The sequence below is a fragment of the Onychostoma macrolepis genome, chromosome 09 (assembly GCF_012432095.1).
Source record: "Onychostoma macrolepis isolate SWU-2019 chromosome 09, ASM1243209v1, whole genome shotgun sequence".
Taxonomy (NCBI): domain Eukaryota; kingdom Metazoa; phylum Chordata; class Actinopteri; order Cypriniformes; family Cyprinidae; genus Onychostoma; species Onychostoma macrolepis.
Window position 1 is genome coordinate 6,319,124 of NC_081163.1, and position 26,469 is coordinate 6,345,592.

At 36.9% G+C, this 26,469-nt stretch overlaps 1 protein-coding gene across 3 annotated transcripts in view; it reads left to right on the top strand.

The window, feature by feature from the left end:
• Positions 1–26,469, top strand: part of hdac4 (histone deacetylase 4) — a 255,008-nt gene that overhangs the window by 35,968 nt on the left and 192,571 nt on the right. Inside the window, exon 1 of one of the 3 annotated variants that reach the window (XM_058787011.1) lies at positions 18,569–18,587. The exons of the other annotated variants lie outside the window; for them this stretch is intronic. The gene's annotated coding sequence lies outside the window, so the exon portion shown is untranslated. Of the gene's footprint in view, positions 1–18,568; positions 18,588–26,469 lie in introns of those variants that run through there. 3 annotated transcript variants of the gene reach the window in all.

Sequence of the window (26,469 nt, forward strand, 5' to 3'; positions counted from 1 at the left end):
ATAATACATAATATGAACGTAACCAACTTAAGTGCATTATGTATAGGCATATTACATTATGTATTTTAACAGTGTTGTTCAATAAAACCATGTAATTACTTGGTTTTGATATTTTATTTGAGCCAATTATTATTGCCTCATCATTAGTTTATATATAAATAGTCATACTAAAGCCTGGTTTTCACTTGGGTCTGTTTGTGTTACTAAAAAATATCAATTACTCAATTGTCAGAATAATCAGTAGATTACTTGATTACCAAAATAATCATTAGTTACAGCCCTAGATTAGTTCAAATATTTTGAAATACAACTGCATTGTTTTACGTTTTGTAATTAAAAGACAAATATTTTGTCATTGAAAATTTCTTAAAAATAGTATTGAAATGTCTCTTTCTATTGAACCAAGTATCTGTATTTTGTCTCATCGTGTATTGTCACACCCCTAGTGTTGATAAGCGGTGATATAGCTCATAATTTTCCATGTGTATGATACAGCTTTCGTTCTTCGGGTCAACCATATATTCATGAAAAAAAAAATCAGTTTGAATAAGGAAAGCACTAACTTTGCCATAGTATCCTTTCAAATGTTAAAATTGCCACAGTCATTGCATCACAGGAATAAATTACATTTTAAAATAATGCATCTAATTGTATTTCCTATATATAACATAAATCTTTTTCAAATAAAAAAGTCAACTTTTTATTGTGCATCTTGAAGCAAACCACTAATAGTTGTTAAATGTATAAAATTGTATAATATTTTTATGAACATTTAGTAATAAAAATTTTTTTTTACATTGTTATTTTACTTATTTAAATTGTTTGCATCTTTTTATTATTTGCACTGCTGCCGCATCCCCAACTTTGCCCCCCCGCCCCACCCCACCCCCAGAAAAAAGTTCAGAATCAGGATTAGTTTTTTTTGCTTTAAGCCGCGCATAACTTTTCCCTATTGCACCGACAATATGTAATATTTTCCTGTGTCCTGACATCATACAGGACAAATGAGATGTGTCGAGTAGCGAGATCCGAGAACGTACACGTGTCTGATTTTTCCTGATGTTTTCCAGCACCTCAGTCTTTTCCTATACAGAGTTATGATTGGTGTGACCTTTCCAAATGATTATCCAGACCGCACATCAGACAGATGAAAGCACTTGTGACCTTCATTGAGCCGTACAAATAGAAATCTGCCATTAGAGACCTCTTTAATTTCATAAATTATGCTCTTGCTGGCTTTGTGCATCAGAAGAAGAGACTTTTTTGGTCTAGGTCTATGAAAATGTTGCATAATTATTTGCATAATGCTTGTTATACACCAGAGTGGTGTTAATTCACAGACATCTTTGACAGCTCAAACTTAGAAAGCATTTACATTGGTAGGCAGGATAATTATGTTCAAAGATGATTTCAGTTTGCCCAGTTTTAAGGCATCATCATATGCTTGCTTTGTGGAGAAGGTAATGCATTGCGTTTTGCATCCAAGATGACATTTGTACATACTTTGGGTTTCTATGCTGTCAATGAGTATTTTGAGTATTTTAGTACTGCATTATTTGAATTTTTTAAATAAAATTTTGATGATTTGATCTTGATTATCTGATTATTTTAATATTTGATCATTTTAATACTCTATTATTTGATTACTGATTACCAAAATCAAGCATTAAAGTATTTACATTTTTCATCGATGTTTCTAATAGTTGATTATTTAGTTATTTAAATATTTATTTGTTTGACTATTTGAATATGAATGTTAATATTTTAATAATTGGTTATTTGATTTTAATATTTGATTATTTGGTTAATTTAATACTTGATAATTTGATTATTTTAATACACAATTATTTGATTACTGAAATAACATTTTAATATCAAGCAATAAAATATTTTCATAATTTGATTATTTTAATATTTGATTATTTGATCATTTTAATATTTGATCGTTTAGCTGTTTTATTATGATTATTTTAATACTTGAATGTGATTTTTTTTTTTAATACTTGCTGTAGTATTATATGATTTTATTTGTTTAATATTAGATTATTTGGTTATTTTAATAATTGATTATTCAATTATTTAAATACTTTAAAATTGTGTCTTTTTATTACCCTAATTGTTTCAGATGATTTTAATCTTCAATTTTAAAATTTGATTTTAATATTTTATTATTTCAGTATTTTTTTCTCCATTATTTCATTTTATTGATACTTGATTGTTTGACCATTTGATTATGATTATTTGATTTTTAGTTTCTTATTACTTGATTATTTTAATATGTATTTGAATTTCCTCTTGGTCGTAGCTATTTCCTTTTCAGATAGGATGCTGCCGTTGTTGGGAGTAGCTCACTAAATTTTGGGACGGAGCCATTCGTTTGACTTAACATTGTTTCCTAGATTTCACAGCATGTCACCGTGTCCGTGAGAGGTCTTCCTCTTCCTACATGGATGTCAAAACTGACCCATCTGTCCATGCTTTAAGAGAGAAAGTGCTGTGTGTTCCTGCTGGGTTGTGGTGGTGGGGGGGTTACAAACTTATCTGTAGTCTGATAGGGTGCAGTCCTCCTTGTTCATTTTTGCTGTAGATAAGACCACAGGAGCTCAAAAATCACAACTCTTATCGGGTTCAAGCTCCTCAGTGCCAGGAGAGCTGCACCACCTCACATCAATCAGCAGATTAAAATAGCACCGTATACAGCAGTACATATACCTGTGATTACTCCAGTTGCGTTCAGCTTCTCAAGAGCAATAACAGAAATGTCCCTTGGCTAGTGTTTATCATTCTAAGACCTGCAATTAAAGACCTGGCTCTGCGGATTGTGGCTTGTCCCTCTCAGCAACCAGTGTTTTGTGTATCGGTTTCTCTTGGAAGGTTTCTGGCGTAGTCTCCGACTGTGTCTGTACCCTGAAAAATGCTGCTTTTTCAGGAGGTATATTAAGAAAAGAAGATGACAAAGCATGTTTGCATCCAAAATGTGCAGTTGAACAAAGGTGGTTCATAAATGTTCTTTAAAAAAAACACAAAATGTCAGTCTTTAACGTTTTGGCCATTTCGTATGACATACAATTTGTATAAAATATGTGTGAATGAAGCTGTACAAATTCATAGGCATTTGTTACCAATTTGCAAAATCATGAAATATATATGAATTGTCATGAGACTGTTGAATATTTAGAATTTTTGGCTATTTAAAATATGTATATTTAAATTTGTTTTTTTATTTAGTCTAGGTCACTGATCATAAAATCTGCTTATTTTTTTCAGCATTTTCTGCAAAGATTTTCCTATGAAAATGAGAGCTATTCAGATGATAGTAATGAGTCGGCTGTTTCTAATGAAAACCGTAAACATGAAGCTGCACATAATTGTAAGAATTTGCCACAAATTTCAAAAATGTAAAATAGTAACAAAGTTAAATATTTTTTGGAATGCTTTGAAATTTTGACTTTTAAAAAATATTTTATATTTTGAATATTTTAATTTATTCTAGGTCACTTGTCAAGAAATTTTTCAGCATTTTCTACACTGACTTTTTGGCAAAACTTGAGAAAAATGTGAAATATTTTATCTATTCAAGTTATTCTAACAAATCATCTACTTTGAATAAAAACGTGTTTTTAAAAGTACACATGAAGCTTTACAATTTCATATACATTTGAATTTTCAAAACCATAAAATAGTTATGAATTGTCTTGCGACAATTTGAATAATTTGAATTTTTAGTATATTTTTAAATTTTTTATCTTTTGGGTTAGTTTGAAAATTTTAATTAATTCTACATCACTGATCATGGAATCTTCTGACTTTTCAACATTTACCATGCTGATTTTCTAGGAAGTCTGTGGAATTCTAGATATAAATAATAATGGATTGAAGATAAAAATGGAACGATTAATACAAATTTGGTAAAAAAGTATTTTAAAGGCTCTGAGAGTACTAAATTTTTATTGCCGTTTTTACACTATGCTTTTATGATTAAATTTAGCCGTATTATTTAGGTTAATGAATGAAGAAGCAACAGGCATCATGTGCAGATTTTTTTGTCATCTGTAGAGTTTTTACTGGTGCAGACTTTGTGTGGGACTGGTCATTAGACATGACATTATGGTGCTTTGGAAGTCTATCTGAAACCAGTTTCCTTAGGAGGTGCCTTCAAACCCGCTTTATGTCATTGACTGTTCAAACATTATAAAGAGGGTCCGATGAGGATGTCGAGGAAGGCATAAGTAAACAGAGGCAGGGGAAATGGTGCTGCTGATAGAGCTGTTTCCTGCTGCAGAGGGACGGCTGGAGTGGAAGAACAGGCTCATTAGTGCCACAGGTCTGCGGTAGATGCACCAGCCATCGTCTTTTCTGCTGCTGTAGACTTCACTCACAGTGTTTCAACTCAGCAGATTCAGCAGTAGTAAGTGAACTGCATGTGTAACACTCATTTTAGCTGCTGGCCTATGTTTGTTTGTTAGTGTTTTGATTCTTTGTTAGCATTCAGAGATTTTGAAATGATAATGATAACATGCAGTACAGTAAGGGATTCGGTCGATTCTGTAGCTGCTCTGATTGATTCAGTGTCAGACTGATTCAGACCAGTTTGAATGATTCATTTTAAGAACCGGCTCTTAAGAGTCATTTTTCTGTGAATCAGACTACACTGGTCATGCTGCATGCTTGTTTTTTGCGTGCAGCCCATTAAACAACTCAAAAGATGCATGTTTCATCACATTCATAACCATGAATGTATTCATGCATGCAAAATATGATTTATTTTGTTGTAGCAATAAAGATTTAGCAGAAATGATACAAAAACACTGGTGTGCATACATGTGTTGCTTGTCTTATCTGACAGATTAACTTTTCAGTTTGATTATTAGAATATCTGAATATTTCAATGTTTTAAATATTTGAATTTGTTCTGGGTCACTGATCATGGAATCTGCTGACTTCTAAGCAATTTCTATGCTGATTTTCTGGAAATTCTGTGGAATTCTGGCTTTAAATAATGGATTTTAATACAGTCTTTGAATAATGGATTTAAATATGGTAAAATAGTTTTAAAGGAGCTGAGAGTATTACACTTTTATTGGAAAATTAACGCGCAATTAAATGTAGCTGTACTATTTAGTTGAATAATTTACAACTAATCAAAGAACTTGCCTAGTAAAACAGGATAATTAAAGAAAATTGCTAATAAAACAGGATATTCAGTTATTTTCTGACTTTTAACTATCCATAATTTATTGGATTGTGGAAAGTTACCAGAAGGGAGATAGTTAAAAGAATTTAAATAAATAAGAGGGAAGTTGTTGCAGAGGTGGAGTAAGTTATTCAGTTTTGCTACAAGATTGTGAAGATTTATTATTTTTTTAATTTATTTAAAATAACAACGCACAGAATAATCACTAGGAGTATTAGGGAAATAGACGGGCTCAATTTTGATTTTATGTAGACTTTAAAGACATCTTATTGTATTGTTTTGGCACTTGTTCCAGGAAAACATTTAGTGTTTTTCTATTTCTGCGGCTGTGTTCCTCAGAATGGTTGTTTGGGCATTTATGGAGCGGTCCAAGAAAGATAAAACACACAAAGGACTGAAAGAGGTGCATTTATAGACACCCAAACTAGAAAATTAATTTGCCAGTAACGTCTCAGGAAATCTTCTGAATTACATCATGCGCCTTTGGGTTGTAATTAGCTCCGTTTACATCCACATGTTTTCCTCGTGTACAGCGTTTGAGAGTCTCCTGTCTGGTTCAGCACGGTTCATGTCTTGTATTTAATGGTGTAAGTAAATGTGGGCGGGCAGACACAGTTTTGTTTCCGTGTATAGCTACAAATGCCTATGTATATAAAATATCATCCACCTCCGTCCCCCGAGGGCCCCCGGGCCATCTCTCTCCCTCCATGCGTGGCGTCATGGACCGGCTCTGTGTCGGAGAACAGCTGTGGGCCGTATGGCAGCGCAACACCCCCGCATTCCTCCCCTCTAAGCGAGTTTTCATTTGTAGCTGACAGCTTCATTGGGCTTCTTTGTCCCCGGGAGGCCCTGGGGTGGATGACTGTTGTTGTCTTTACCCAGGGAGCTCTGTTTCTGTGGCTTTGCAAGCCTCTCTACAAAGTTCTTATTTTGAACGGGATGCTTTCTATGATGTTCGGTTCTTAAAATGTCTGCTTCCTTCTAAAGTGCTCATACAAGCATTTATTCGAACAGCGCTAATATTAAAGATTATTACAATTGAGAATAACAGATTTCTGACTGAATATATTGTGAAATGTAATTTTTATCTGTGATGAAAAATCGGAATTTTCAGCATCATTACTCCAGTGTCACATGATTGTTTATCATCATTCTAATATTCTGATTTGCTCCTCAAGAAACATTTCTTATTATCAATTTTGGGAACTCTTTTTGCTGTTTAGCATTTTATGAAAATCATGACTCCCTACCAATCAAAAATGAGAGGTAAATAAAAGAAATTCAATACTTTTATGCAACAAATATGCATTTTATATATATATATATATATATATATATATTTAAAATATGTAATATTAGAAAATGTTAGAGACGACATTGATAATGAATAATAAATGAATAATAATAATGATAAATAATAAAAACATTATTAATAATTGAGTACCAATGAAAATTGAGCAGGAAATCAGCATATTTGAATGATTTCAAAAGAACCGTGTGACAATGAAGACTAAGAATAATGGCTGCTGAAAATTCAGCTTCGCATCACAGGAATAAATTACATTTTAAAATAATGCATCTAATTGTATTTCCTATATATAACACAAATCTTTTTCAAATAAAAAAAAAAGTCAACTTTTTATTGTGTATCTTGAAGCAAACCACTAATAGTTGTTAAATGTATAAAATTGTATAATATTTTTATGAACATTTAGTAATAACCTTTTTTTTTTTTTTTTTTTACATTGTTATTTTACTTATTTAAATTGTTTGAATCTTATTTAATTTACTTATTTAAATCTTTTTATCATTTGCATATGTTGCAGATAAATATGCTTCACCAGTGACCAATCATGAGCATGTGTGCAATCTGCTGTGCCACGGCTCCGACCAAAAAGGAATTCTCAGTCAAATCTGAAATTTGAACAGTTTATTGACACTGTTTATTTTGGCTGTTGTGCTGTTCTGTTCTCTGGTGATTTATGCCCCTCAAGGAACAGGAATGTCCAGGAATGTTCCACACCCAGACTTCACCACAGTCTCCACCACAAGCAATATTAAATCTGGACAGTTATAGGAATCAGAGAGTGTCGTCTGGTGCTGATTAAGGCAGCGGGAGAGAGGACAGTAAGGGCAAAGTCAATGCACAGTTACCACTTCCTAAGATTTACTAATTAAAAATGGACTATTTGAATATTTGTGTGTGCTAATTGGAGTATTATGTCTTTAACATAGCAAATTCTGTTGGAATCAGTAGTGAATAGAGATGCTTTGTGTTATAAGTTGCTGCCTGTGATGAGCGTTTTAAATCAATCGTGTATGATGTTCTGTTTTGAATGCAACCTAAGAAGTCAGCTGCCTATCTAGGTCACTAGGTTATTGAACAAAACAAAGGTCACTTCTGAACCAGCTCTGGTTAACTAACTGTGTATTTGATCAGCAGGCCAAGGGGAAAGGAAAATAAATCTTTGTCCAGCTTTAAAGAGCTCAGCAAATCCTTCTGGAAGAGGTGAGGTGGCACGGCTGTGAGCTTTACTCGTATAGGATTGAAGTAAACAGTGAGTCATTAGGCGAAGAGCCAAAGATCAGTGCCATGGTGTCACTTACAGCTTACACTAAGGTGAGCTAAATTTGAAGAGATTGCCAACTCTGGCAATCAGGCAGATGAGCGGTGTATTGGAGCACAACACTGTTAACAAGACTAAACCTGTTAATCCCATGATCCTACCAGTGGCATTGAGAGCCAGAGGGCAAAGTTTAACTTTGAATGCAGAGCGGTTTGAGGTCTACTTTATATAAAGGTTCCAAATTAGGTTTTTTACAGTGATGCCATAGAAGAACCATTTTTGGTTGCCCAAAGATCCTTTCAGTCAACAGTTCTTAAAATAACCATTTTTTTCTTAGTGTGATGACCAATCTAAAAATATAAAAAAGAACCGTTTTCTGAGGAATAAGGGCCCTATCTAGCGAAATGATTGGCCATTAAAAAAAAAAAATATATATATATATATATATATATATATACACACACACTCTTAGCTCATTTTAAAGTTGGATGTGAAAATAATAACTTGCTCTGACTGATTAATAGAGTGAGTCGTAAAAAAAAAAGTATGAGTTTCAAGATTTTTGTTTTTATATTATTTCAGAACTTTTAGTTTAGGACTTTTTTTTTTCCTACACATTATTATTATTTTTTTTTACCCCAACTTTACTCATAAGTCAACTCATTACAAAATCAAGACTTATTCTGCCTGGCTGGCTGTTGTGTGAGCCAAACCGGGCAGAGCTTTTGAATGAGTGATGGCATGGTTCGGGCCTGTGGGGTCGTGGCCTAGTGAGCAGTAACATAACCCCAATCAGAAGCAGTGACGTCGGTGGCCTGGCTCTGCTCTGCTGTGCCTGCGTGTAATATGCTGTGATGAGGTCAGTCCGGGGTCTGGACACAGAGTCTCTGTGCGCTCTCAAACCTCTGACTGGCTCATCCATCTCTTACTGGATTATGGAATATTAATCCCTGACCATCGTTATCCTCAAAACAAACAACAAACAACTTTACCAGCGTCAGCAAAACAGTTGCTTTTTAACCAAGGCCTTGTTCTTCATACGTGGATTATTGAGCAGGATGTAATTGTTGACAATTTTACACAATCCTGGATTGCTACATCAATCATCTCACAGTTGTCATCATAGCTAAAGGTCCACAAGATTAAACTAAGATCAGGAGCAGGTTTATTTAACATAAACAGAATTTTTATTCTGGCTTTGGAAGGCCGCGTGCTTGAATCCATTCAACATCCTAGTAGTCATGCTTTCAACAAGTTCATTATGCAACCCAACATTTTAATGCATGCAGCAACAGCACAGGGTTAATTTTATTTACTTAATCATTAATTTATTTATATATATAAGCAAAAATGTAAGTACAATTTAAAAATGTTACACGAGTAGACATGAGATATGGCTGTATATCGGCTATAGGTAATCACAGTGTGCCGATATACAGCCATATCTCACATCTACTTGTGTGATATTACGTTTATAGTAACAGTTCGACGGCACGAGTGTGTAAGTACATAAACAAAATAACAACAGAGTGTCTTTTAAAAGCCCTCTTTTGTGCAAACTACTTCCTTCCGACACAGATTCAAATCAAAGTTTGACAGTTGAACAGCTGAGCCCAAGCCTCCGTTACTAATTCCAAAACGTCACTTTAGAACTAGTAACAAAGGAACATTGAGTTGCTTCATGAAAGCTTACTGTATTACTGTAGAAAAAGCAGTGTATTTTGTATAGTACATATTGTTAGAGAGAGGTGGACTGAGCAAGTGTGATTACCTGCATCTGATACAGCAATCATTCTTCAGATCAATCTCATATCACAATAAACATTAGTTTGAATATCTGCTGAGGAAAACGTTATCTTTGTCGTAACCTTAACATCCTTTCATCTGTTAAGGGTGATTTTGCTGCTTAGTGCATTTCTTCGCTGTGTCAAGCTGTTGTTGAAACCTGAAAATAACTTCCATTTATAGTGTTTATTTTTCAAAGTAAAAGTCTTTACTGCCGACTCACTCATAAAAACAGTCTCTTGTCGCCATCTAACGATGGAACAATGTAACCAAAATCACTGCCACGAACACGCACGGTTTCACAATGCTAAAAACTATTATTAAATATTGTTTTTTCTATAAAATCTTTGAATAAAAACATTTAATAAACGACAACAACAGCCATCAAAAAATTTGCTAGGCAAATCAGTCAAAAGTACAAAGGCAGCGCTCTGATATACAGCATTGAATTTGTATGAACATGAGATTTTGCCAAAACTGTCTTCTCTGGAACAAATAATAGATTAATGAGACCAAAGACTGCCCATTAGATTTACCCAAAATGAATTACATGTCATGTTTAACCACTACAGAGACATCTTAGCCAGCCGTAAATTCCAGAAGATCTGGTGAGGTGAGGCGCTCTCGGGCAGCTTCATGAGCGCAGAATGGCTCACATGTCTGAAAACGTTGAAGCAAATTTTCAAATAGACGTTATCTTTATTAACAAATTACATATTTGAACTATAAACATGTGCATTCTCGCCTGAAAACCTCTTAAATCTACATTCCGTGACACAAAAACAGTAATATTTATAAAATGATACTGGTTTTGGGCATCCGCCAAGGCACTCGCTATAAGAAGTACCGCAAGCTGCGTGATACGATTACAAACTGTGAAACGGCTGTTGGAGTTCTGATCTCACTGTAATATCGCACTCTTATCAGCCAATCAGATTTGGGGACCAGAAAGAACTGTTTTATAAATATATTTATATACTGATTATTTATTATTTATTTATACTATTTATTTTTTTTCATGTATATGCACTGTTTTTGTTTACTTTATAGGTTTCGAAACAGAGCCAGACTTTGCTTTGCTTTCTTTTCCCTGTATCACCATATAAATGCAAAGAAAATATATTTTAACACTCATTAAGCACAAGTATGCTCTTTTCCTTCGAACCATGCAGAGATCTCGGAGGGTCCGATTAACGTTCGTGTCAGAAGTGTCGCTTGGAAGTTGGGATCTCGAGTCTCATTTGATTCACAAATCAGCTTTAATTAGAAGCCGTCCTATACAGAGACTGAGTCCGACCCGCTCAGATGTGATGGCATTAATGAACTTCTCACTTGGAGAACACTCTTTCCCGTCAGAATCCCAAGCAGCACATCTAATTAAATGTGATGAAGACTGGACCACCTGAGGAGGGAGAACAGCCAGCCGACCGCCGCAAGCGCTTACAGTCTCATGTGCACTGCTCTGAATGCTGGGAGTCATTTGCTTCTGTGATTTGCTTTACAAATATAAAGCGCTTACTACTTAAATGGTTTCCCAAGGTTTACCTTTAGTCTAATCCAAACCAAAATGTGTTGTTTATTCATCTTCATGTCATTCCAAACTTTTTTTTTCATCTAAAAGAGATGTTTAGAACAATATTGACACTGTTCCATTCCATTCTATGCAATGAAAGTGAATGGTGACCTGGAGCTGTAAAGATTTAAAAACGACAAAAAGCACCATAAAAGTGTCATAAAACTGGTCTGCATGACGCATGCTTTTTATTTCATGTCTTCTGAAGGCATACTTCCACCATTTGTATGTGGAACAGAGCAGACCTGATATTCTTCCAGAGGTTTGCAACAGGAGAATGAAAATCCGAGGCATGTTGCTCCTTATGACTTTTATATGCCGTTTAGTACCTATTGAGGATACAAGGTCCAACAGTGTCCCATAAAATATCCACTTTAGCACAAAAACCAAAGAATGGATGCAGAAGTATCACTACCAGACAAAAGTATGGACTCACCTGCTCTTTTCCACATTTAAAATAATAATAAAGTCCTTGGAACGTTGAAATAACACCAAAAACTATAAACAAATCAAATCGCTCTTATATTTGAATTACTAGAATCCAGTTCTGCTTAATCTGGGCCTTAACTAACTTTGAGGTTCATTCTGGGATGCTTTTTAAACCGTATTGAAGGAGTTTGCATATATGCTGGACACTTGTTGTTCAGGTGGATGTATCCATTTTATAAAATTTAAATTATTAAAATAAATAAAAAAATATAAATAAAAATACATAGGAACATTTTTATTTTTTATTTTATTTTACATTTATACAAAAGCCTTTTTTGAGGTTTTTAAGATCATGAGAAAGTGTGTATAGACTTTTGCCTCATTTTGTTGTTCTAATATCTCTGCATTTGTCCCACTGTAATGTTGTTTCTGCCTTAAATCTAGTTCTCTTGTATGATGCAAGAAGAAATGTTCCAATTTATGCCTGATGCCTTCATATCCACCATAGTTTTAAGCGCTCTGAGGATTTGAGATACATTAATCTAACAAAATAATGCAGCATTAAAAAAATGTAGGGACTAACGTAAAAGCGTCATCCAAGATTATTACATTGTTTTGTGTGCAATCGACCCCCACTTTTTATCCTGCCTGACGTCAGATGTGACAGTGGTCAGCACGATAATCTCAGGACAGAGAGAGACCGGATCACGCACAGGGAACAGGGAGGGATGGTTAGTATGTCAGTCTCTCAAATCCCAAATCTGAGATTGATGTCAATCTTTGGTGGTGTTGAGTGACAGTGTTTGGAAATGATAGACATATGTTGCAATTTGCTAAGTTAAGCATTACTAGTACTTTGGCTCATGCTGAGGGGTTTGAACAATATTATTACAGTATTGAATGTTGATGTAACTCATCTTGCACTGTTTGTACTACGGACATTTAGAAATATGCTATAATAGTCAGAACACCTTAACAACCACATAACAATGCTTGGCAACCATCCACAGCAACTTCCTAGCAACCATCCAAAACAGTATTAACATGTCACCACTTTTAAAACATGCTATAAATTACTCAGAAGTCGTTAGCAATGTGGAGAGACATGTTAAAATTCAGTCCAAACATCTTAACATCCACATAACAATGCTTAACAACCACCCACAGTACCTTAGTAACATCCTAGCAACCACCCAAAACACACTAACAGTATTAACATGCCACTGCTTTAACAGCACATTATAATATATTCAAAGCTCCTTAGCAACTCTCGGAAACCTGCTCAAAACCTGTCAGAACATCTTAACACCACATAGCAACGCCTTGATGACCACCCACATCACCTTAGTAATATCCTAGCAACCATCCAAAACACTCGAACTTGCCACCACTTTTAAAACATGCTATAAAATACTCAGAAGTCCTTAGAAATGTTCTAAGGTACCTTAGTAACATCTTAGCAACCACTCAAAACACACGAAGAGTATTAACATGCCACTGAGTTAGCAACATGCTATAAAACACTCAGAACTTCTTAGCAATGCTTAGAACTCTTTAGCAACATTTAAAAACCTGCTCAAAAACAGTCAGAGCACCTTAGCATCCACATATCAATGCTTTGAAACCCCCGCCTACCCCATTCCTTAGTAACATCCTTGCAACCATCCAGAACGCCCTAGCTGTAATAACATGCCACTGCTTTAGCAACAAACCATTAAACAGTCAGAACTCCTTAGTATACTTACAGAAACATGTCAGAACACCTTAGCGATGCTTCGACAACCACTCACTGTACCTTAGTAACATCTTGCCAACCACCTAGAACACCCTTACTGTAGTTATGTGCCACTGCTTCAGAAACATGCTATACAACAATCAGAACCCTTTAGAAACGTACAGTACATGCTAAAACCCAGCAACTTCTTAGCGACACCTTGGCAACCAAACACTCAGCATCACGTTGTTTTGCACAAAAAATGTAAAAATCTTGGTTTTAATGTTGTTAATCTTTGGCACTCCAAACCATGCATGTTTTCTTTAAAACGTGAAGTGTAAATTTTGTGTCATATACTTACAGTACAGTGCTAAATAAGAACCAGTGTGGACCAGACATAAAATCATTGACTCGACCATGAGTTTTGAATGTGACTGTTCGGAGACGGTGGGATTGTTTGTAACTTGCTAAAAACAGTATTATTTAAAATGCCCCACTTCATCTTTAACTGTGCTCACTTGTTTTCCATCTTCTTTGGGTCCCTCCCTCATACTGATTCTGCTCCATTCAGGCTGAACGCATTTCAAGCATGAATGCGCTCATTACAGCGTCAGCACTCTTCTGAAAGGACCGTATAGATTCAGCATCTTTGCACACCATTGTTCTTCTCTCATGCAATCAAACTTCTGATGTTTGGGCTCCTGGGTTAGGTGACCTCTAGGTCGCAGTCTCCTACCCAAAGCAGAACAGGATTGTGGGAAACAGGGCCAGGCCTGAAGGAGCAGGAACGGCCCTCCCACACAGCAGCGACGGTATTGACCAGCTGCCAGCACTACTAGAAGCTTTAGTTCTTCAAATGCTTTGCTTTGGGGAATGAGTTGAGAAGCAGGTCCTGCGAATGCCCTCATTGGCCTGTGTCAATTCAGCCTGCCGCTGATGCCATTGCCTTTTGTGTAGTTTACTGTAAACAAACAAGCTTTTCTCTGTAAGCGTGCGGCTATTAATCACGCAACGAAACACGTCAGTTTGATGGCCATTCACTTTTGTGGCACAGCCGTGATCATTACTCTAATTAGAGGCCCATGAGCCTAAACGTTTGTGAAAGCGATGCCTTTTCTGTCATAAACAGGCTACTGTATGTCAGTACTGTATGAAAATTCATCCCTGAGGCTTTAAAGAACAATTGAGTTTGAAATGCAGTTAAGCGAAGTTACTTTTATTTAGCGCTGTTACAATACAGATTGTTTCAAAGCCGTAAAATTCCATTTTGTTCATGTTCATTTTGTAAAATTAATCCATTATGACTAATTCAATTTCAGCTGTAAAACAGCTCTATAGAAGATACAGTAATGGTTTATACAAGTTTATATTCATACATCATTATTCAGCTCAATTTAGATTACTGTCGTTTCAATTAATTTCAATACCTGTCAATTTTGCAAAGTTTAGTAATTATGAAATGACTCCAATTCAGCTACAAACAGCTAGTGTCATTATTCAGCTTGGTGTCAGTGCAGTTAAATTGATATTATTATTATTATTATTATTATTATTATTAATATTGATTTGACATACTGTAGTTTGTTCTATTGTTTAGATTTCATATATTTAAAATATATAAAATGTACTATTTATTAAATACATCTTAATAAGGTTAATAAGGTTTAAATGCATTAGCTATCATGATCCTACAGTTAAAAACATTTTTTTTTTTACAGCATGTATTAATCCAGGCAACATTTAAATTCAATTTCTAGTTTATTTTGATCAAAATCTGGACAGAATTACAGGTGTACAGTCAATGGAAATCCATTTTACTATTGAGTTTGTCAGTCTGTCTGAGACAAAATTATGAGATTGTACAATTGTCGTTGTTATATTTAGCCCTAATATTTAACCAAACCAACACACCCAAGTGCTTTGCGCAGTAGGTCAGAGGCATAAAAGTAGAGCAGTGACATTTTATTTCAATATTTCCTTTGAAATGTAGCTCTGACCTTGTAATTGTATGCATGAGGTCCTTCATATGAATTCCCCCCCTGCATTCTTAGCAGCACTATACCTGTCATCCACAGGCTTCCTAATTGCTGGTTTTAGTTCTCTCGCAGTATGGGGTGGGACTATTTAAGAAAGCTGCACTTATAATTAAAACATCGCTGCGATGAAAGTAATGGGTATCTCTTGCTTGTCATATAATCTGTAGTGACAGTGCCATTACATTTGCATTTTCGGGGAGCCTCTGCCACTTTAATTCAGCGAAAGCAGAGCAAAGACTGGAAATGATGGGAGAGGGGCTGGATGGAGACGTGGTGCGAGCCAGAATTGAACTTGAAATTGTTTTGAATGTGTTAATTTTTAACTCTATTTTAATTTTCCAAAGAACATGTGAGCAAAGCTTTTCCTTGCAAAACTTGCCAACACAAAGCTACTGTGTTTATATAAGAACGATCGTTTGGTTTTTGGGATGCTGTGTGGTTGCTAGGTTGTTTTTGGGTGGTTAGGCTGTTCCTGTGGTGTTTTCTTACTGGTGCAATATTTTCATAGCCCTAACAGTTTGAAATGAAGTACATGTCAAAGTTTAATACTTGGGTATAGTAGTATGTTTAAATCACTAACCCTAAGTATGAGCAATGCTAATAGTATGCTTGCTAATGATTATATTCCGGATGCTGGCTTTCAGGAAGTTGAATAAAACTGAGATAATTTCCCAAAAGCGAGCACACTTGTATAAACATTACTCATTTATGTGGGCAATTTTATGTACAATTAATTCCTAAAAAATAAAATAAATCTTAATTTACCTCTCAGCCATTCTTTTTGTCCTTTTGAAGTCTGCTTTGTTGTAGTGAGGGTAAGGGCTTAAGGAGAGGCCGAGGTGGTCTGTGGCTCTTATAAAAGCTTATGAAATGTCATAAACTAGCAGATCCCTCTTGTTTAGAGTTGCTGCGATGACCAGCCAATGACTGAAGTGCAGATGTGATTCTGAACGACGGCTCAATTTCAAGGTCCGTTCACATGATTCCTCATCAGGGTGCCACTTTTAGAAAGGTTATTTTTCTGCACTCTTCAAGTGTTTTTTTTGTGGGATTTGTAAAATATCCCAACATACAATTGTTTGCAAATTAAAGTTACAGGTGAACTTTACTGACCAGTCACTGGATGACACTAGGGATGAATTTAGAATGCCTTTTAAATTCCAATTAAATTCCTGAATTTGAATATAAATGTAAGTACAGTACAGTTAAAATGAACTGAAATTCATGACAACTAGTTTGTCAGAACTTTGAATCTTGGCTTAATTGACAAAGCCTTGTTTAACCCTATAAAGTATATATAAAGTCTTGATGCACAGGTTTCTAAGGCCTCTGAATTATCAACATGGTCAAAACTTTGCTGAGAAACCTGTTGAACCATTTTTTTCTTTTTTTTCTTTTAGCAAGTAAAAGGCATTTTAGTATAAGCTAATTGTAAGAATGCACACCTTTAGGTCATGGTTCACGTTTCTTTTGTTGTGAAATCTGTACTGATTTTTAATTTATTTTTATGTTGTTAGTAGGCTAATGTATTTAAGCTGAACACTTGCTGGACTGAAGCAACTTGATTTACTTATTTATGCATAATGTTTTTAGAAAAATCATGCTAAAATGTTCACACTTCACACTAAATTTACACATAAGTTCTTCAAATCCGAATTTTGCGTAACACTGGATTTGAAAATATTAAGATAAATATGAATGAGTAAAAGGAAATCGAGGCGTCCAGGATCTCTTAAAGTGGTCATATGATGTGATTTCAAGTTTTCCTTTGTCTTTGGAGTGTTAGCTGTTTGTGCATTTATAAGATCCGTAAAGTTGCAAAGACTAAAGTCTCAAACCCAAAGAGATATTCTTTATAAAAGTTAAGACTCGTCCACGCCTTCCTAAAGCAGCCCCACAAATCTACGTCACTGTGTTGTATTTGTTTAGATTTTCATAACTTCAGTGTCGTGGAGACATTGTGTGTTTCCAAATATGGTAAGGGGCGTAACATTTCAGTCACATGCTTGAGGTATTTGGCCAATCACAACGCACTGGATAGCTGACCAATCAGAGCACACCATGCTTTTCAGGACTATGAGCTTTGTAAAAGAGAGGAACAACAATAATGTATGGTATGCAGAAAATAATGTGTTTTTTGAAACTTAAACCACGTAAACACTTTGCATTACACCAAATAGACAAAATAATGTTATTTTTAGCATAGTTATATGACCCTTTTGATACAGTTTGCTGGGTTTTTAAATAGACCTACATTTCTACAATTATTAATTATTGGCAATGCAAAATTGCTTGAATATCACAAACCTATAGTTGCAGGCCTTAACCCGTCATTGTAAAGCCAGACTGAATACACAATTTGAATTGTCCTATTATTATCGGCTGCATTTCAAAAGGTCAGTGTCAAAGTCCTTTGAGGACTTCGCTCCATAGAGTCCGACTCATTGAGCAAGTTGACACGAGTCATGTCAAAGTGCCTTCTGAGACCCTCTTTTAGGCCTGCTGGGAGCTTTTGAAAGCGAGTTTCTCATTTTCGCTTCTAACCGTTGTGGAGTAAAGGTTATCTTTCCACTGTCGTTTTCTCACCTCCTCGCGGTGGAGGTTCAGATGAGATGTGACCCTGAGCGATATGTGTGGAAACCAAAACAGGGCTGTTATTGTTTCACAAAGGATCACGCAAAAAAAGAGCGCTGAGGCTTTTATGACAGGAAGTGAGAGTCCCGTATTGTAACACGCCGGCCCTCTCGCTGCGAGTTGCCATGGAGCTGAGTGGTGCGCGTAGGAAGAGCTTTGGAAAGAGGCAGGCTGGCTGCGTCGCCCCTCCATCCTGAATTGCTTCTGTTGTTCTACAGCGAAACTTCATTAACGCTCGCCCATAGCGCTGGGAAAGGAAACGGCCAGGCTGTTAAACAAGCCAAACATGTTGGTGTTACGAGTGAAGGTTCATCCTTCCTGCTGCGAGAGGAGATGGCCTGGGTCAACCATTCTGAACATTAGTCCAGCTGCTAAAGGGTCAGAGCCATACACATCTGCGATCATTGTTGTCACGCCGTAGACGTTTGCTTCTGCCCAGATTAGATGCAACTGGAGGGGCTTTGGTTGTCAGATGGGATCCAGATTTCATGAGCTCATCGTAGGCTCAATCAAAAACCCTTCTGGACCCTTTTATGCCACAAATGTGGAAATGCAGAACAAACAGACTTAAGGTGGGCTTCTTGCTAAAGCTCTCCGCCTTCGTCACAGCCCACTCAGAACTGGAGCAGCTACTTGTTACACGTGCTTCATGAAGGTAAACAAGGAGAAACATGAGCTGATGGTTGATAAATTGTGTTGTGGTAAAGTACGTTCACCCTATGTTTTTTGCATGTGATCAGAGAAACAACAAACAGCAAGCACAACTTTACACTGCTCAAAACTCACGTTTGAATAGTCAGTAGCAAATTCTTTAAATATCGAAATGTACTTACAGGCTGTGAATCAGAAGCACCAGACTGTCCTTGCGATGTTGCAATTGCCCCAATTTATAGTGTTCACAGCCATTCATAGTGTTCACATTAGAGGTCGACCGATAGTGGATTTTACCGATACCGATAGCTAGGTTGGACCAAACTGGCCGATACCGATTAATCAACCGATAGTTTTCAAAATGGATACTGAAGTGCTTTACTATTTAAAAAAAAAAAAGCAGCAACAGTACTGAACCATACTTTGTAAATGAATAAAAATATTAATATTATTTACTATATTGATCATTAAAGTTATTTCATAGTTTGCTAATGTTAAAAGAAGAAACTTTAAAATGTAAAAATATAGCCTATTAGTAGCTAATAGTGAATGTTGAAATGAAAACACTCTAACAAGGAACAATACTTCTACAGTTTTCATTAATGCTACGAATGGACTTTTATTGTTAAATGTTACCATTTAATTTCAACAGTCATGCTTAAAGATGGCCATGTTTAAATATCTACACAAGACCATAGCTTTAAAATTACATACATATGGATATTGTATGTGTACTCACACACTTTATTTGCTTCTATTTTTTAACACTTGATAATTATCTAATCAAAAAAAAAAAAAAGTTAGTCGCGCAGCGCTGCGTCTAGGAGGACTCAGAGGTATCACACACACGCACACACACACACACACCAGACGCTTTGCGTTCAAATCAAGTGGCGGTCTAAAACAATTTATTTAAATCACCAAATGGACATAAGTTTGCTTCAAGAATGAACAATGTGGCAAAAATGAAGTTCGGTGTTTAAAAAAACAGAGCAATTGGAAAGAGAACGCGCGATCTATTACAGCTCTCTACATGAAGCATAACGACTTTATTAGAGCCACAGAAAGACAAACGTTTTTGCTGAAAAATGCACAATACATTATTTATAGCCTAGGGTGAAGTCATTATATACATTCACAACGATTTGGGACAAATGTAATGTAATTTAATAGAAAACTATGTGAATGGCGCTCTGTTCCGCGGCAGGCTTTTCTGTCGGCTGCATTTAAATGCGCGTCTGGAGTTTCCCGCTCTGTGCAGCGCGCAGTGTCACGTGTCAAAATAAACAACACGTGCTGTCAGTGATTTCCGCCTCTAGAGGCCGCTCTCGTACTGTATAATGCCAATGGACCCTTCTCAGCCATTCCGGCAACGGTTGCAAACCGGAAAACTATCGGCATGGATTTTTGCCGATAACCGATAGTTGTGGCAATCAAAACCGATGAATCGGTCGACCTCTAGTTCACATTGTAGGCTACTTTCTCCCAGGATCAGGAAACAGTCCTCCATAAAATGCGCTGCATACACTTGAATATTTGCCTTGAACTGTTCTGGAACAGTGTTGTAAATATAACTTAACCACTGATTTTTAGTTGTGTACTCATTTGGAAGGCCAAACAAAGTACTTTCACAATGAAACACACAGCGTCTCCACGACATGGCCACGGCAACAACAATACTACAGCGAGAATAAAAGTTACGCCGCCTTTCATTGCGTATACGTTTGGGCGGTGTTATGCAAATCTTCCCACACTGTGACGTAGACATGTGGGGGCGTGTTTGAATGAGCCATTTTAGGAAGGCGTGGCAGAGTCTTAACCTTTATAAAGAAGATCTCTTTGGGTTTGAGACTTTAATCTTTGCAACTTTACAGATCTTATATATACACAAACAGCTTGTAACACTACAAAGACAAAGGAAAACATGAAATCACATCATATGACCCCTTTAAAATGTATTATTTCAATGAACATAAAACTGTTAGTACCATTGGAGGTTTCAAATCAATTCACCGACAAACTGTATGCAGGAAACCCCTCCAGTATCACACAATTGAAATAGCTGCATGGAGGAATGTGCAAAAAATGGATTGGTTTATTGATTGTGCAGTCCATGTAAGAAAGTGATCGTTCACTCAAAGTGAAAGGCAATCCTTAAAGGAGACACATTATGCCCCTTTTTATAATATGTAATATAAGTCTCAGGTGTCCCCAGAATGTATCTGTGAAGTTTCAGCTCAAAATACCCCACAGATCTTTTATTATATCAATTTGAAAATGCCTATTTTAAGTGGAAGCAGAAACACGCTGTATTAGAGCTCTTTAAATGCAAATTAACTGCTGCTCCCCGCCCCCTTTTCCAGAATAGAGCTGCGCCATTACAGATCGTACCTGCTAAAAAAACATATGTTTTGGTTCTGATTATCATGTTTATCGCGCTGAAATCATCTTCTTATATACGCTTTTCTGAGTGCACACATCTGAAGCACGCTGACAGAAAGCGGCTGTCACAGGCATAGACTTGGTTGGTGTCGCGTTATAGGTAGGGCTGGGTACCGAAACCCGGTACCAATATGGCACCGGTACCTATGTAACCGGTATGTACTAGAACCGAATCAGAACAGAGATTTCGGTGCCTCATTTCGGTGCCATGCCTGAGCGATCGATTTAAATATTTGTCCTTTGTTTCTCCGAAACAAACGTAAGAAGCATCACCGGCACCTGACGTGAAAAATTATTTCCCGTTTGAGAAAATGCACGTGAACTAAAGTCGGAAAGCTCTAATAATACAAGTCCAACAAATCTTTGTAGTAAGGCGAGCGTGCTGTTTTCACATTCCGACTTAAAAGCACAACTTGGGAAATGAGAGCATCCGAGAAGCGCGTGAATGCAGTTGCACACTTGCTCTGACGGCAGCAGGTAGCCCTCCATTAACTAGCTAAGCTAAACATTCTTAAATTAAAATGCCTAAAGCTAAAATTATCTTGTATTCACGTTTTTAAACCCGTTGTCCAACAAAAGAGAACACTATAACCTTTTTAGTCCACAACACCAGTTAAATGCTTCCTTTTGTGATCTGATGTAGCTTATTGTTACAGAATGACGCAGAAAATATGTTCCATAGGCTACTAATACATCGATTGGCAATGGATTATAAATATACTTAATTATTATGAAAATACCAGAGATGGCTTGAATAACACAGATAAACTATACACTGTCGTAGTCGAGTGTTTATTGTATTTGTTTTATCATTCAAAACGTTTATATCTTGTTTACTCCGTTACATCCATAGCAATGCATTTGTCCATATTGGGGATTTCCTGGAGCTTTATGAGTTCGCTACTTCTGTGACTGGATATGTGGATTTTTTGTGTGAGGGCGCCCTCTGGCATCCAGTATGAATGAAAAAGACGTGTTTAGTGCTAATGGCCAAATCCAATTATTAATTGGTCATTTTTATTTATTTTTTATTATTTTTAAGTATCGGTTCAGGCACCGTTTAGGCACCGGTACCGTTTTCGGCGTGGGGGAAAACAATTAAACATGTTTTGCTACTCTAACCATAGTTTAACCATGGTATTTGTAGTAAAACTGCAGTTATAGGCTACAATTGGTAATAAAAACGCCCAAAAAATATGTTTAGCCTACTATACTTTTACTATAGTAGTATCATAGTAATTTTTGTAAGGGATTGTGTGTAATAATATGAAATAAATGATTTAATAGATTATATCACAAAATATCAGGGAGTGACATTTATTTGGTTGTGATGTGCCCCCGCTCAGTGCTACCTCCGTCTGTTTATTCGGCAGTATAGCTATAAATTTTCCGATCAGGTTTTTTTTTTTTTACATATTAGAGGTACAGAACGCCACACAGCAACTTTTTGGCATTGCACCAAGCAATAATCAATCTACATCATAAGAAAAGTAAAGATCCAGCACCTAACAAGATCTCTGCACATTAATTCGAATGGTTTGTTTTCCCCCACGGCATAAACGGATATGATGCTTTTGTGGGCGTTCCCAGCAATGCCAACCAAGTCTATGTGAGTACTAAACTAAGTTCTCATTCACACACAAGTTTACGTTAAAAACACACATGAGTTACAAAAACAGTCGGTTATGTCCGTGAAGGTAAACAGCTGGGAAATAAATTGCATGTTTATTTTAGATCTGTGTGCCAGCAGCAGTATACGGTAAATAAATCAATAAATCCACTGCTCTGTTGTCTCCTCTGAGGCTGGGACTCTAAATAGTATTTTGTACTCGTCTGTGCAGCCAAAGGCAGAACAGTTAGAATGTTTTGCTCAAACTTTTGCCATGGCATTAGAACTGGTATTAGAACCGTTGTATCAAATCAAAATGACGGCGCCGTGGTTGGAAAATTACAGATTAAGGGGCGGTAATATTATAATGAGATCCCTTTGCAACGTCACTAGGGGAGCGAAATCAGACATGTTAGTTTTTTCAGACGCTTGCAGAAAAAGGCTTACCAAAACAAAGTTACTGGGTTAATCTTTTTCACGTTTTCTTGGTTGGTAGATGCACCGGGGACCTGATTATAGCACTTAAAACCTGGAAAAGTCAGATTTTCATGATATGTCACCTTTAAAAAAAAAAAAAAAAAAAAACCTTTACCAGAATTTGTTTCTGCCAAATTTTCATTTGTTATATTATATTGTTCATCAAAATTGAAATCATCAAAACATCCCATTTTTGCTGTTGTGCATGTAAGGTTTTAATCTTGCTTTCAAAGCAGAATAGTGGAAAAATATAAGGTATCTTTTCTTTTTTTCTTTTTTACTATGCTTGTCTAACATAGTGGTACATATTGTGTCACTATAAAAATTAGCATTTGAGATTCGGCTGTATCATTTTTTTTGTTATACTCGACTGTCAGGCAGGGCTGTTTTACATTATTTACAACAAAGGAAAGGGAGTAATGTAAAAATACAGAACATGACTTGTTCCAAACAAGTTAAGACAAGGAAAAGGCTGTTTCTAAGGAGTGTAACTCAAATTGGAGTTTAGTTATTCACTGTTACATATGCATATATTTCTTATTTTGTAATAAGAAACATGTGTCGTTTTGAGTCTTTTTTTGTTTTAAATGTTATGCACTGAACTGTTGTTAAATGTCACCCACCCCTATTTGCAGATTGTTGAAGTTATGACGTATTATTGTATCTGATGTTTCTGATTACTATCTTAAAACCCTCTTTGAGTGCATTTTATTTTTGCATTTGCACATTTCAGTGTCTGAACAATCAGTGTTTCCCAGTTTTGATTCTTGTGTAAATGCATTTCTGTTAGCTCTTTGCATTTGCAAAGTCTTTGCAATCTATATGCATCCTTTGTTGGTGTGTGTGCGCCATTTGGAGAGTAGTGAGCGAGAGGGAGGCAGGTCCTGTTTTGCCTGTTATCTCATGACCTGAACCGGTTGCCAAAAGCAGCGTTATGCAAAAGGCTGGGAGGAAAAAGAGAGTCTGGGAAGGTACAGTTTTGACGTCAGAGGTACCCACATGTAAGAATTGGCTAATATCTGGTAATTAGCTGGAATGTGCTGCTTTATTGTACAACGTTTCAACTCTGTCAGCTCTCCGAACGCGCCTCTTTGTTTTCTACTGTGCTACTTTTTCTCGCTTGGGAAAGTGATTCTTTTAAAAGCTTTCAGGCTCCTCGAGGGGTGAAAGTAGTACATTAGCGCTGATGTTTCCAGTGTTTCGTCTCCCTTTGTATCTGTCAAAATAAAATGAGAAGAAAGGGAGAGGCTGCCTGTCTCTCTTTTTCCTGGATGGCTCTCCAGATTTTGCATCGCCACCCTCCAGAGCATTATTTAAAGATCTATTCATTTTTACTGGCAGTTCGATTGGAGTTTAAAAGCTTCACATCGATAAAGAGGCTGGATGCCAGCCGTTCCCTCACCATCCTGTTGCGCACTTTCAGGACATTTCCAGGTACTCCTGATCCGAATCCATCAGGCTGGAGATTCCTCATTCATAATGCATGCTCTTTCTCTTCAGGAGTTCAGAAGCTTCCACATTCAATAATGAATATTACCTTCACCCGATGGCAGACACGTTAATGGCATATAACGGTTGGATTTGTATTGTCTTTTGTTCTGTATGAGATGATGATGGTGGCCTTTTATTGTTATTAGAGATGTATCAGGATGGTTGATTAGTCATATGCCTTTTTACACATTGTAAAAGGAAGCAAATATCTCCTTATCTCCTATTGAAACGTATTAATGTTTGCATGTTATTCCCATGCATGGACTTATAATATGTACAGTATCTCACAGAAGTGAGTACACCCCTCACATTTTTGTGAGAAGATATATGTGAGAACACACAGCTTGTATAACAGTGTAAATTTGCTGTCCCCTCAAAATAACTCGACACACAGCCATTAATGTCTAAACCGCTGGCCACAAAAGTGAGTACACCCCTAAGTGAAAATGTCCAGATTGGGCCCAATTAGCCATTTTCTCTCCCCGGTGTCATGTGACTCTTTAGTGTTACAAGGTCTCAGGTGTGATTGGGGGGGCAGGTGTGTTAAATTTGATTTTATCGCTCTCACTCTCTCATACTGGTCACTGGAAGTTCAACATGGCACCTCATGGCAAAGAACTCTCTGAGGATTTGAAAAAAAGAATTGTTGCTCTACATAAAGTAGATTGCCAAGACCCTGAAACTGAGCTGCAGCACGGTGGCCAAGACCATACAGCATTTTAACAGGACAGGTTCCACTCAGAACAGGCCTCGCCATGGTCGACCAAAGAAGTTGAGTGCACGTGCTCAGCGTCATATCCAGAGGTTGTGTTTGGGAAATAGATGAGTATGAGTGCTGCCAGCATTGCTGCAGAGGTTGAAGGGGTGGGGGGTCAGCCTGTCAGTGCTCAGACCATACGCTGCACACTGCATCAAATTGGTCTGCATGGCTGTCGTCCCAGAAGGAAGCCTCTTCTAAAGATGATGCACAAAAAAGCCCGCAAACAGTTTGCTGAAGACAAGCAGACTAAGGACATGGATTACTGGAACCATGTCCTGTGGTCTGATGAGACCAAGATAAACTTATTTGGTTCAGATGGTGTCAAGCGTGTGTGGCGGCAACCAGGTGAGGTGTACAAAGACAAGTGTGTCTTGCCTACAGTCAAGCATGGTGGTGGGAGTGTCATGGTCTGGGGCTGCATGAGTGCTGCCAGCACTGGGGAGCTACAGTTCATTGAGGGAACCACGAATGCTAACATGTACTGTGACATACTGAAGCAGAGCATGATCCCCTCCCTTCAGAGACTGGGCCGCAGGGCAGTATTCCAACATGATAACGACCCCAAACACACCTCCAAGATGACCACTGCCTTGCTAAAGAAGCTGAGGGTAAAGGTGATGGACTGGCCAAGCATGAGCATCTGTGGGGCATCCTCAAACGGAAGGTGGAGGAGCGCAATGTCTCTAACATCCACCAGCTCCGTGATGTCGTCATGGAGGAGTGCAAGAGGACTCCAGTGGCAACCTGTGAAGCTCTGGTGAACTCCATGCCCAAGAGGGTTAAGGGAGTGCTGGAAAATAATGGTGGCCACACAAAATATTGACACTTTGGGCTCAATTTGGACATTTTCACTTGGGGGTGTACTCACTTTTATGGCCAGCGCTTTAGACATTAATGGCTGTGTGTTGAGTTATTTGTGTGTTGAGTTATCTGTGTGTTGACAGCAAATTTACACTGTTATACAAGATGTACACTCACTGCTTTACATTGTAGCAAAGTGTCATCTCTTCAGTGTTGTGACATGAAAAGATATAATAAAATATTTACAAAAATGTGAGGGGTGTACTCACTTATGTGAGATACTTTAAGTTTAAATTGGACAATTTT